At 45.0% G+C, this 13459-nt stretch overlaps 1 protein-coding gene across 1 annotated transcript in view; it reads left to right on the top strand.

The window, feature by feature from the left end:
* Positions 1-13239, top strand: part of LOC311587066 (sperm motility kinase 2B-like) — an 85921-nt gene extending 72682 nt beyond the window's left edge. The window contains exons 6-9 of the mRNA XM_084763504.1: positions 9804-9866; positions 10959-11106; positions 11511-11677; positions 13062-13239. The gene's annotated coding sequence lies outside the window, so the exon portion shown is untranslated. The remainder of the gene's footprint in view (positions 1-9803; positions 9867-10958; positions 11107-11510; positions 11678-13061) is intronic.
* Positions 13240-13459: the final 220 nt, after the last annotated feature.

The raw sequence follows: 13459 nt of genomic DNA, 5'->3' as shown, positions 1-13459 counted from the left end.
TCCTTGAAGTCTCTTTTTGTCCAGGCTGGTGTGGAACTTGCAATCCTGCCTCAGCCTTCCAAGTAGCTTGTGATTCCTGACCATAATTTTCTTGCACACTTTAGACTTTTTGTTCATTTAGGATTATTTATTCTCATCCAGTCATTCCATTAGTTAGGGTTCTGTCACATATTTGTTGTGACAAATTTGTGACAAAAACAATCTAATGGAGGAGGAAGAGCTTATTCTGGCCACAGTCTTGTCCTGGGCAAACAGGACAGCATGAGTGTGAGGTTCTGTGACCGCCAAGAGTTAGAGATTGGTCAAACATCATGGGAGGGGAATGAAGAAATGACAGACAGACATGTAGAAAATTTGTGCTTGGGTGGGCTGTATGCTCTGATGGAGACATGCTTGAAGCAGCTTGGAATGTCAACACATTCACTTATGTATGAGCCAAGGAGGCTTTACTGCACCCAGCTGAACAAGGAGGAAAGTTTACTTTCTACTCTTATTAACCACTCTTGGAAGGGGTTCTTTGTAGAGGGCCTGTTGGCAAATATCCCAAAGGAGGAAGCTATAGGTGACACTTTCTGCACATACTGACTTCTACACATGGGCCATGGGACGACTTTGCCATTCTCAGGAGTCTCAGGTACTGGGGACATTGACATGGCCATGATAAAGTCAAAAGCATTTGCTCAAGCCTCCATCTTTTCCCTACAGCAAGGATGCTGGTCACAGTGAGGAAGAAGAGAAGTGGGTGCGGTTCTTAGCCAACCTTTCCTTTCCTTTCCATTCCATCAAGTCCTCCAGCTGTGGCATGGTTCTGCTTACATTAATCTGAGTCTTCCTAACAGCCCAGTCCAGAAAACCTCTCACAGACATGCCAATGGGCTTATCTCCTAGGTGACCTCAGCCTGTCAAGTTGGCAATGTTAACTACCAAGAGCCTTGTGAACCCTTTGTTAGGACTTACCAAACTTTGTTGGACTTAGGTAAAAACAATCAATATTTCATCAATATTTTAAGGAAGATGATAGCATCCTCTTCAAAGACAGTCTATGCTGAAGAGAGAGTAGTAATGTTCTTAAACCCAGACCAAGTGCTAAGGTTGCAATACAAACAAAGCGTTTGTTCAGGTAGAATATGCTAGAGATAGTAATTACTAAAACTCGACAAGTGACTATTAAAGGCAAGAGTAGGATAGCACTGAAAATTTGTTACTTTCTCATTTCATTCTTATCACAATCCAAAGGGATTTTTATTTGCCCAAAGGTAGCCTGGGCCAGATATCAAGACACTGTTTCAAAAAACAGACAGACAGACAGACAGATGACAAGCAGCCAAGCAATGTGTGCTCTGTGTAATCTGTGGATGCAAGGCTGGAGTTGCTGTTTACTCCCAGTAGCTTATTTGGCATATTGTTTGAGATCAAGGGGACATGTGACTTCAGATGTAGAGCATGTGCCTCTTCCTGGTGGACAATTAAATTTGCTTTAATCCATTTTTCTACATTGAACCTCAACAGTGATATTGAATTAAACAAACTCCAATGTACTAGCAAAGGAGTTTTTGAAACATCCTTGGTAACAGTAGCCTCTGTTCGGTGGAACTAGGAAGCTCTTTTGAACTCCAAAAACCTGTAGCAACGTTTCTTTTCCACCCACCTTGGCAGTTCCAGATCTTAGTTTCAAGCTGAGGTCTCACCCTTAGATGGAATGTTACAGTTCATGGCTTCTAAGAGAGGGAGAATCAGTTTTCTCTAGGGACGAGCTCCCACATAGACAGTCCAATCCCAAGTGGCCAGCACTGAAAACATTTACATATGCACAACATTAAATGGGCTCAGTAGGCTGTGTGTGTGTGAGTGTGTGTGTGTGTGAGTGTGTGTGTGTGTGTGTGTGTGTGTGTGTGTGTAAAACAATAATAATTAAGAGGCCATGAATTTGGAATGGAGTATAGGGACATGGGAGGAGTTGTAAAAAGGAGGAAAAGAAGAGTGATACAGATGCAGTGTACGTGTGAGACTCTCAAGCATTAAAAATTTAAAAAAAATGTAAAATTCTGTAACAAAGATGCTATTATTTTTTCCCACAAATTTATTAAGCAGGGTACTTGAAGGAACCAATAAACCATGAATCATTTGCATGTTCACAGAGGCCATTGCTCTATTCATTGACTCTGTGTGGGAAATTAGTTTTGCTCATAGACCTGGAGATGCATGCCACATCGTGCTTCTGTTCCGGATAGGGGAGGTATAAATGTTCCACTTAGGGCTGAGCAGACAGTTGCTCTCCTCACTTTAACTAGCTGCTTCTCTGATGAGGTCTGCAGGCTGCGCTAACTAATCTGTGGATAGGTATAAAACGTCAGAGGGCAGTTTGATACTACATCCATTTAACAAAATAATGATTGTAGCTTCAGGCATAGGGTCTGTGGATTCCTCAACCAAGGATTTTGGGCCAGATTTCTGGTACCAGGCATATAATCCATCCTGTGGAAAAGGCTTCAAATCCAATTACAAAGCAGTTTGATTTCCCTATAATATTTGTGTCACTGTTGCATGCCTGGGTGTGTCCTGTTTAGAGTTGGGTGAGACTGTTGATGACTGCCTCCACCCACAGCAGCCCCTGCCAAGAGCTGCCCTGTTGAGGGGGCTCACTAGGCATGTGGGCTGTCTAGGAGGTGATCTGGTGTTTGCAAGGTCTTATACCATGATGTACCCCGAAACTGCTTCCAGCCTCTAACATGCTGTCAGGAGCCATTGATTTGGGAAAGTCCAGGAGGCATGAGAGATCTCTGGAGGTGATCCAATATTTGCAAGGTCTGTACCGTGATGTGCCCCAGAATTGCTTCCAACCTCTGACTACCCTGTCAATTGTGCACTGCTGCATCTCTCTGAAATCTGGCATTAGAGCCGGGCACGGTGGCGCATGCCTTTAATCCCAGCACCCAGGGAGGCAGAGGCAGGTGAATCACTGTGAGTCTAAGGCCAGCTTGGTCTACAAAGTGAGTCCAGGACAGCCAGGACTACATTCATGGCCAGCCCGGTCCACAAAGTGAGTCCAGGATAGCCAAGATTACACAGAGAAACCCTGTCTCGAAAAACCAAAAATAAATACATCTGGCATTGGTGTGAATTGTTATTTTCTGGGTACTGACCAGCTCTGATTGAGCAAACTTCCTAGAGGATCTTATTGAAGATGTACTTTTTGTTATCCAGATGAATTAATCCCTGATTATGGAATTCCTGATTTGGCTCAAATAGTTTTAAAAGTTAAAGTTAGTTTATGGCTGCAATAAATACCTTTGTGGACCTCCAGATGCCTCACTAGGATAGCCTACCAGCAGATTTGTGGCTTCAGATAAGCCTCCACCACATATGGCACCACGAATCCTGGTATTTCACCATAAATATAGCCAACTTTGTTTAAACTCCATGTGAACCTATGTGGAATGAAGTTACCTAGAGATGTCTGAATTTACTCTGTTTCTTAGAATGAAATACAGACAAAATTATTGTCCTGAGCTCATAATGAACTAAGAGATGGCTGGATAATGTATAGTCAGGTCCATCCTAACTGATAAGTTGTATACTCTTGTAAGTTTCTGACCTTATTAACCTTAGACCCTGCCAACCTTCGTCATTTTGAACTCACCATGAACTTATGTAATGGATACATAGATAAGAAATGTTTAGATTTAAAGCATGTAACCTGTTGTATTTTAGAATTCATCTGCTTTTGTGATTAATTGTACTGTTTTGACTATGAGGTAATTCCCTGTTCTCAGAAGTATAAGTATGGTCTTCTACAATAAACGAGAAGGAGAGAGTTGGAGAACAGAGGAGAAAAAATGAAGCAGCTCAACTTCAGTTGAAGTTAAGATGCCTGACTTCATCCACTTTTTCTCCTGATCCTCTTCTCTTGAATGTATGTGTGTGAGTGGTTTATTTTCTATCTCTCTCTTACTTCTTATTTTTCTATAAATTAGCGAATTAAGTTAGCAGACTCAGGGCCATCAGCCTTCTACAGCTAATAAGCCTAAGTTTACACCAACTTATTGGAGATCTCCGTAAAGAGGCCTATCTACAGATCAAAGAGCCTCCTTTTACGACCCCGTGCAATTTCTAGCCAGAAGCCGCTTTTACAGCCTCAGCCATAGGAAAAAAGGTGGTCAGTTTAAGTTCTCCTCAGCTGCAGTACAGCCAGTCCCTAGAGAAGAAACCTTGGGCTCTTTTCCCCTTTCCTTCCCTTTTCTTCTTTCAATCCTGATCGGTTGCCTGAGCCATCAGCTCTGGCCACCCAAGAGATAAAGTGAACAAAAAGGGCACCCTCAATCCAACCCCAGAGAGAAACTACCCGGGACCCTCACCAGAGCACTAGCCGGGCATGGGAAGGAAGCCTCCTGGGCAATGCCATCCTTAGTTCTCCACTTCCTATGACCTCAGTGTGTGGTGCCTTCAGCAACAGGATCTTGCTACCGAGTTCTGGTGGTCAGTCAAGCACAGTGCCAACCATCTGCACTCTATGGGCTTCCAGAACACCTCTTACCAACAGTTTGGGGTGAGATACTGCACACCTGACCCTGGGATCAGATCTCTTGATTTTTACTTGGAAACCTATGGCTCTGAGAGGAGCTGTCTCCTGTGGAGGGCAACTCCAGTTAACCCTGCTGAAGCTGTGAGGCTTTAGATAGGTTTCTTTCCTTGGTTTCCTAATCTGTAAAATGGCAGCAGGCATACGCACATTCGGGATTGTTTGAGGACTAAGAGAATCATGCATATACAGCTTCTGCCATGAGCATGTTTATGAAGTCACGACTGACCCTTTCCTAAAGCCCTAGGACATGGTGATAAATCCTGCTCTTAGCTAACATGGCTTTGATACCTGCAGCTGGATGATTGAATGCCAGGAACCAAACGGCCCATGGCCGACCCCCACCCATTTAACACCTGCAGCAAACATCCTGCTTGGCCGCTCACTAGGCAAGCAAGGCATCCGGCTTAACCCTGAGAAGAGAGCGATCCGACCCTGAGATAACCACAGAGACATCCTGCTTTGCCCCGAACTAGGAAAACCCCTCCCCCTGCAGATGTTCCCAGGGCTCAACCCCAGAAGATCCTGTACTTTTCCATTACCCTCCTCGCCTACCCCCGCCCTCCCTAAAGCAGGTTTTTAAAAAGCCTGCCCTCACCTTCAATAAATGGCTCTTGACAAGCTACGGTTTCCTTGAGCCCTGCCTATTCTCTCGCCCGTTCTTTATTCACAGGTTGCGACCCTCCTCGGCCCCCCCAATAACTGACCAGCAGGACTGGTCAATTGAACTTACTGGAAAATCCAACTCAAGTTACTCTCAGCTACAGAAGAGATTCGCGTACTCTCTCCTATCTGAGCTGGGGAGTGTCCTAGCCAACCCATAGTAAGAAGAAGTGTCACAGGGCAAAACAGCATTACTGCCCCATCATCTACCAAACGCAGCAAGGTTAGTGCAGTTGTACCAGGGACTGGAAGTTCATCTTGCCACTCCCTTCTGTGAGAGTCTCATTCTGCACAACACCAGCTTAGGGGGAAGAACTAAAGCTGAGAGATTCAAAATCTGAAGCAGCATTTTCGTTGGGTATGTTTCAGTTTTACAGCCTTGAAAAGTTGGAAGAAAAATAAGTCAGCCCGTTTTAGGTTGGGGATCACGCATACTGAGTAAAGCTGCATCTCCCTTGGGAAGGTCTGGGGTACTCCAGTGGAACAGCATCAGGGTGTGAGTTGTTCTCCGAGGCTTCTCTCCTCCTTCCTCTTGTCTTACACGTTCTATGACCCGTCTTTATGAGTCCAAATGGCTGCTGAGAGTTGTAGCTCTACGCTTCCTTGTTCTCGGGCTCTCTGTAGGGCAAAAGAAGTCTTTGCTCTCTAGCAAATGAACAGCTTATCTTATTGGTCAAATCCTATCTCTTGACTAAAAAAATCACAGTGACTTTCAGTAGTATGGAGATTTGTTCAAGCCAGCGGGAGCACCCCCCTCTCTGCCCCCAGATGTCACCCAGGCTGAGCACAACACAAGAGGGCAGTACTCAGCTCAAACTGGGCTTGCTTCCCCAGAGGAACAGGGAGGATCCCAATTGCATTTGTTTTTTCCTGCTTCTTCCTTTTCACCTTCCCAGAATAGAGTGTGCTGCACTGAAACACTTGACATTTTGATCTTGCACCAGTTTAGAGGACCCAGAACACGTTTTGTTTTAGCAGAATTTACTTTTAATCTTCAACAGTCCAGGCTCACTCATTTTGTGTCACAAAGAGGTGAAGGTCAACATCAGGCTTGAACTCCGGGAGCTCTATTCCTACCCACTGTCCTTGTAATGATGTAAACTCTGCTCAGTTGTAAGAGAGCTAACTGGTGGTAACTAAAGGATAAGGTGACAGTTTGGTAGTGATTCACAGGAAAATGGCAGTTAATTCTCAATCGTAGGGGCACAGGGAATTATTTGCTTTCAAATCCACTTGCGCCATTTCACACGCATATAGATGAACTTGGGGCAGGTAGTCTATTCTCTCAATGATTGATGTTTGAATGTGAAAAGTCTCCCACGGGCTCATGGATTTGAATGCTGGGTCCCTGGATGGTGGAGATGCTGCTTGGGAAGGCTGTGCAACCCATGGGAGGTGGAACTTTGCTAGAGAAAGTAGGTTACTCCTGATGGCATGCCTGGTCCTCCTTCCTAGCTTCTCTGTTTCCTGAGTGTGGGTGTAATGTGACCTGCCCCAGTGACCACACCTTCTCTACAATGCCTGACCTTATTCTCTCAAACCATAAGCCAAAATACACCCTTTTCTCTCTTGAGTTGCTGCTTCTCAGGTATTTTGTCATACAATGAGCAAAGTGACGAATACAGTGCCTCAGTTTCCATCTTGGAAGAATAGAGCTGTTGGGGAGGGCAAGTGCCCTGCAATACACCCTGCAAGGTTTAAGAAGGTGAAGTCCAGTGATTCACAAGCCGGGGTCATTTTGTCTCCCTAGGGCCAGATAGCACTATCTGGTGACACCCTTGATTGACACACCTGATGGAGGCGTGCAGTTGTTCATCATCTTGAAGTGTTGAGGCTAGGGATGCAAAGTAACATCTTATAAGTGTAGGTCAGCTCTTCAACATAGGATTATTAGGACCTAGAGCATCAATAGTGCTGCAGCCAAGAACTGCTGTACTCAATCACCTCAACATGGCTGCCTTTTGATCCTTTGTGGATGTCTACTTCCTGTGGTGAGTTGTTATCATGGACAAAGGCCAACTGGCAGAAGAGAAGAGAGCTGGGCAGGCCTTGTGAAGTGGGCTTGGTTACACTCAATCAAAACAGACTGTTAAAAACACAAGGCTTAAAAATAACTTGTTATTTTAAAACCCTCCAGCCTCTGCCACCCTCTGAGCCTGTCTTTCAGAAGCTGAGCTAGATTCCGATATCGGCACATCAATCATGACCCTGAGCGACTTATTACTGATTTTATCCTTACTTTATCTGTCTGTAAATTGGCAGTGGTAATAGGCTTATCTCTTTGGGTTGTTGCAAAGGATAAACCGAGTGAAGGCAGCAAAAGTACCTGCTGCAGTGCCAGGCACCTTAAGCTATGCCCACCTATTGGTGACTAAGGCTTAGTGGATGCTGCCTCTTAGGCAGCGTCAGGGCGTGTGCTCTTTACACGTTCACTGAGACCTAAGCATAGAAAGTTTTCCCAACCCCAGAACCAAAGGAACCCCAGAAATGGAAGGATATCATTAATATTGGCTCAGGGATTCTGAAGAGCAGCCTGGAAGACCCCTTCTGTGAGGAGTTCATGAATTTCAAGAGCACAAAACCAGCCCCCCGTGGAGCGTGAACTCACACTCTCTGGCTTCATTCTGAGCAGTCTGCATCTTATTGTCCCGACTGCTTCACTTATTCCACTACAGTTGATTTTCTGATTCATTTCAGAAAGGCACAAAGCAGAAGTAAATACAGCACCAACCCCTTTACTAAACATGTTTTTTTTTTTGGACATACTAATTCAGGGGAAGACATAAACCCGTCCCTACCCGCCTAGCGTGCATGTTTATGTGTGTGAATTCTCTGTGTGAGAGGGTGTGTGTTTGTGGGTGTTTCCGATTTCTTATGCATATGAATATATGTTCACCCACATCCACCCATAGTTGCCTCTGCAACACTGTGGTGTGCATTTGGGTTGTCCCATGTCGTTTCATGAATGTACATCTCAGAGTTTATACATTGACCTGTGTGTATGTAAATTGTTACTTATAGCTGAGTTATGTGCATACAGATGGTTTCCTATTTCACTTTGTGTGTTTGTGAGTGTGTGAGTTCATGGATGACTAATCCGCATATGTATTATTACTACTGTGCTCTGAACGTCAGAACCTTGTGCACGAGTTTGTCCCAACACACGTGTATGATATCTGTGCATGCACTGAAGACTGGACTTAGGTTGGTGTTGGTGCTTGAGTGTTTTTAGTGAGTGTTACCGATAGCTGTTCACCTGCATCATCTATGTGTGCTTGGAGGGATGCATGTGTTCATGGTATGAACGGACGGATGTGTGTGCACGTCAAGGAAGGAAGAGCAAAGGTTTTCAATGGATGTTTATCTTTGCGCCATTACTTCTGCTCCTCATCTTCCGTCTCCTTCTCCTTCTTCTATTTTTTTTTTTCCTGAGACAGTGTTTGTCCACTACCCTGGGCTTTGTAGACCAGGCTAGCTAGAACTCACAAAGATTCACCTGCCTCTGCCTCCCCGAGTGCTGAGATTACAGGTATGCAACACCATGCCCAGCTGTGCCATTACCTCTTAGACCAAATGTGTTCTCACTACAAGCCAAGCTGGAAAAGAAGCAAGGACCACGTGAGTTCTCAGAGAAAAAAACAACCTGACTAGTAAATTCATTCCACCTTAATGTTTCACACTGAACACTTAGTGGTATTTTTTTTAAAATGAAGGCTTTCTTTAAAGTAGGAAGGGAGCTAATTTTAAATGCTCCTCAGTGAATCTGTCATACTCAGAAAGGCCCAGAGTTACAGAAGCTGGATTCTTACCCACAGAGCCTTGCCTTGTTTACATTCAAGAGAACTGAATATCCTACAGAATGTTCTGGAAATCACCAGGTAACCTATATATGTGTTGACTCGTGTATAAGATTTTCCACTTGACAGACTTAAAATGATGATGAAGTGGGTGTTGCGGTTGTCTTATCAGTGTTATTATTTATTAGTATGGTGGTATTTTCTAACCCACTAGCAATCAATCAAGACACAGACACCTCTTACAATTTAAAATGGCCTTAGTTAATCTGCAGCGGGGCAGATATTAATGCCCTAAACTACTTCTTATGCCATCTGCTTCTAATAACTTCTATCATGCTACCTCCCATCCATAAGCCCAAATACTTGCTAATTATCATCATCTGGGCCAACTCTCCATCCACGCCAGCCATGTGCACCTCCTTCATGTAACCCATGGTACAGCCTTCTTTGTCCCCTTTTCTCTGGTCTCTCTCTGTCTCCCTAGCCCTGGAGCCTTAGCCACACCTATCCCATTTGCCCTGCCCAGATGTGATGGGCTTTTCTTGGTCAAACAAGTTAGGCTCTTAGGGCAAGGCACAGGTGGGGTCCAGAGACAGCAAACGGTAATTAGCATCAAAATACACCAGACCAACCTCCAATAGGCGGGCATTTTGCTGGGACAGGACAGCTGGTGTATTTTAGCTGTGTTTTCAGGAAGTTCTAGTTGTAGATGCTTGGAATGGGCAAAGGCATGTATTCCCACCAGCTTAAAATTTATGTTACAGAGATGAGGAAACCGAAGGCCAGGGTAGGAAACTTGGAATGGCTGGAGATACCCTGTGGATAAGGTGAGTGAGGTTGCCATGGAGCTTAACAGTTCTGGAGGGAGGTGAGAATGCCTGGCCTCTCCTCTCTGGTCCAGCCACACTGGCTTGTTTCTGTTCCCTGACGCTCTCTCCGCCTGGGGATTTTGCACGTGCTGTTCTCCTTTTCTGCACTAGTCTAGTTCGTCCTGTGATTTATTTTTTTTTTCTTATCACCTTCGTTCTCTGTTAATCCTTCCAAGATTACTTATATGCTATTTTTTTATACACCATTCAAGTCATTTCTTATCCCACAGTCTTCTCCTGGGAGGTCTGCCTGTTTATTGCCTTTTACCTGTGATGGTTAAGTTTATGCCAACTGCACAGCCACTAAAGCATTGTTTCTTGATGTGTTGGTGAGATTTTTTCCAGAAGAGATTAGACTTTGAATCAGTAGACAGAGTAAAGATCTCCTCTCACCCATGTAGGTGGGCCTATGACAGTCCACTGAGAATGTGAATAGAACAAAAGGTGATTTATTTATTGATTGATTGGTTGAGTGATTGATTTTGTCCCATGCCGTTTCATGTCTGCTCATCTCAGGGTTCATACATGAACTTACATACCTGTATTTTGTTATATTCATGCATTCTTTCTTTTCTTGAGATGAGGCTTTGGCCTATTCCTGTCCTTATATGACAGGGCATGCTTTCAGTCCTGAATTATAGTGTGGGGACAAAGGTAAGGGGGTCTTGGATAGATCAGAGCTCCAAGTGCCCCTGTGATAGGCTGGAGCATGACAATGCCTCTTGGTTAGGTTGTCACATCCTAGGAGAGATGCATAAATTTACTGGAGAAGTAGGCACTATGACTACAAGTGACAGCAGTGTTTAAAACAACGGATGCTTCCAAGACTAGCTGTTTCCCTCTTAGGGGAGGGGAAGAGCTGCTAACCATCTGGAGGTCTGTGGTGCCTGGGGTAACGGCTATGAACAAGGCTCCCTCTCTGTTAGTACACGGGCTCAAAGAGATGGGTCCCTCTACGTGCCGTTCCCCGGATGAAGAGGTCATATTCATGTGATTCTGGCATGTCCCCTTGTTTTCTTTGACTTAAACGGGGTGTTTACTTTCTTCCAGGACACTTGGTACTATCTGGTTAAGCAGGAAGTGCTATGGATCCAAGTAGAATGTGAAGCCACTTCTCTTTGAGTAATTGATCTCCATGTGTGTCATCCTGGGCAAGTTATCCAGCTTCTCCGATTGTTTTCTCAGTGACAAAACTGAGGTAGATATCAGTTACACTGCAGAATCACTGTGAAGAGGGAAGGGAAATATAAATGTGTAGCACGTGGTGAAGGCCCAGCGCTGCCTAGGTCTTTACTAGGTGTTTGTAGTGCCCCTGTGAGGATGAGGAATGTTAGGTGGATGATGACAATGATGTGACAATGATGATGATGATGATGATGATGACGATGATGATGATGATGACAGGAAGTGCAATTTGCTGACAGTATAAGTCTTCTGTTCTAAAGGGCACCAAAGTCACATCTGATAATGTGGCCACCATGAGAGGCTGAGGCAGGGTGACGGCTGGAAGTTCGAGACCAGCCTAGACTACTTAGCAAGACCCTGTCTCAACACAAACAAGCAAATGCATGTGTCTGCCCTAAATTTGCTCCTTTTCCCTAGTAGCTGGAGAAAGAAGTCTCAGCTAGGACATTGATGTCCCAGGCACAATTGTGTCAATTCCACCAGTGTGTATCCTCCTTGAAGAGTTCCTGGGATTCACTGATGGAAACAGCCAAGGGACGGTGGTCAGTGATGCTTGTGAAGGGGAAAGCATTATAGAGCTCAGGGTGAGGTCTCTGGCAAGCTGTCAGGGCCCAGCTTCACCATGGCAGGTTGGGTGGTGTTCGTTGGGGTTTCTGTTGCTGGGAAGAGACATGGCAACACTTGCCAAGGAAAACATTTAATTAGGCCGACTTACAGTGCAGAGCTTTGGTCCATCATCGTCATGGTGGGAAACATGGCAGCGCACAGGCAGATGTGGTGCTGGAGGAGCTGAGAGTTCTACATCTTGATCTGCAGGCTGCAGAAGTGACTGTGTGACACACTGGCCAGAGCTTGAGCGTATCAGATCTCACATTTTGCCCCCACAGTGACACACTTCCTTCAGCAAGGCCACACCTACTCCAATAAGGCCAAAGATAGTGCCACTCCATATGGGCCAAGTATTCAAAGCACTTGACTGTATGGGGACACAGCACAGGTGGCCTGGGTTGCCTTTTATAATTTTGCTGACCCTCAGTTTACTCATTGGTAAAATGGGCATCAGAACGAACCTACACCGAGGCATTCAAATATCTGCTGTGTGCCTTTCATGACAGCTCCTCACAAAGCAGCTGGCAGAGTGCAGGCACTTACTATACTTAGGCAGTGAACAAATTGGCCAAATGTTGGCAGTTGCTATGCAACCGTAAGATGGTACAGGCAGACGGTTTGTAATTAGACAGCCGTGGTGCTGTTAAGTTGGTAGGATGACTGTCCACTGAAAGGGGTTTGCCTGCCTGTGCATATGTGCACATGGCTTGTTTTTCTCATGGCCATGGCCAAAATGTCTTCCAAGAAGCACCTTTCGTCAAGAGGGTTATTTTGAGCTTGCGACGGGGACACACATTCTATTGTTTCAGGGACTGCATCTGGTCATAGTTGTTACACGATCTCTCAGGAAACAGAGTGAATAAGAAGTGGGGCGTGTCTATAACACCTAAAGGTCTACCCACACCCACTGACTCACTTAGTCACCTCCTGAAGATTTCAGGAGCACCACTGAACAGCACCACTCACTAGAGACCAAGGGTTCAAGGCCATTCCATATTCAAACCACTCCATTTGTGCCTAGGATGTTTGTCCACATGTGGCCATACAAACACGCTGTGTATCTCTACACTAGCTGTTGCCCTGAGGAAAAGATTTGATGCTAAAAGCCCGTGGACTGCCATCCAGGCCTCTGGTCATACTCTAGCTGCACCAGGGAATTTATTTAGCAGGTTTGTCCTGGTGAGATGCCAGAAGCCCTCAGCAACGTTTAGAGCAGGGCTCTTGAGTGGTCAACTTCCAAAGCTCTGCTCCAGTTTTATCTTTGCAACAAACCCTCAATCCTGCTCCTCTCTCCTTGTATATAGTTTGCATCCAATGTTTTGCTGTTGTTTTTTTTCCTTCCTTTTTAATTCCCCCAAGGATCGTGTTATTAAAGTCTTTGTATGGAGCTGTGATTGCCACACTCGGAGCTCAAGATGCAATCAGAGAAGAGAATTGATGCCTCCTAACTCCATGAATGGATGCACTCCTGCGCTAATTTCTTCAGTAATTACTTGTGTAAACTGTGTGTTTCTGTAATTGAAACTCCCTGCTGTGGGGGTAGTTGATAAAAATCTATAATTTATGATAGCTTTCCATATTGTTTCTTGGTCCCTCTGCTTGCCCTCACTAGAGTGTTGCTCCCAGGACTGCCCTTCAGGCCCTACCACTGTGTAGTCCAGAGGGCAAAAGCCACACAGTACTGCTGTGAAGGAAGTTTCTCACAGATAGAGACAGATTCAAAATCCATTTGCTGTTGTTGTTGTTGTTAAAGACAA

Source organism: Acomys minous (genome assembly GCF_964271855.1).
Source record: "Acomys minous genome assembly, chromosome: 16".
Lineage (NCBI taxonomy): Eukaryota > Metazoa > Chordata > Mammalia > Rodentia > Muridae > Acomys > Acomys minous.
Note: the sequence above shows the minus strand (reverse complement) of the source record. Positions and strands in the feature narration are given on the sequence as shown.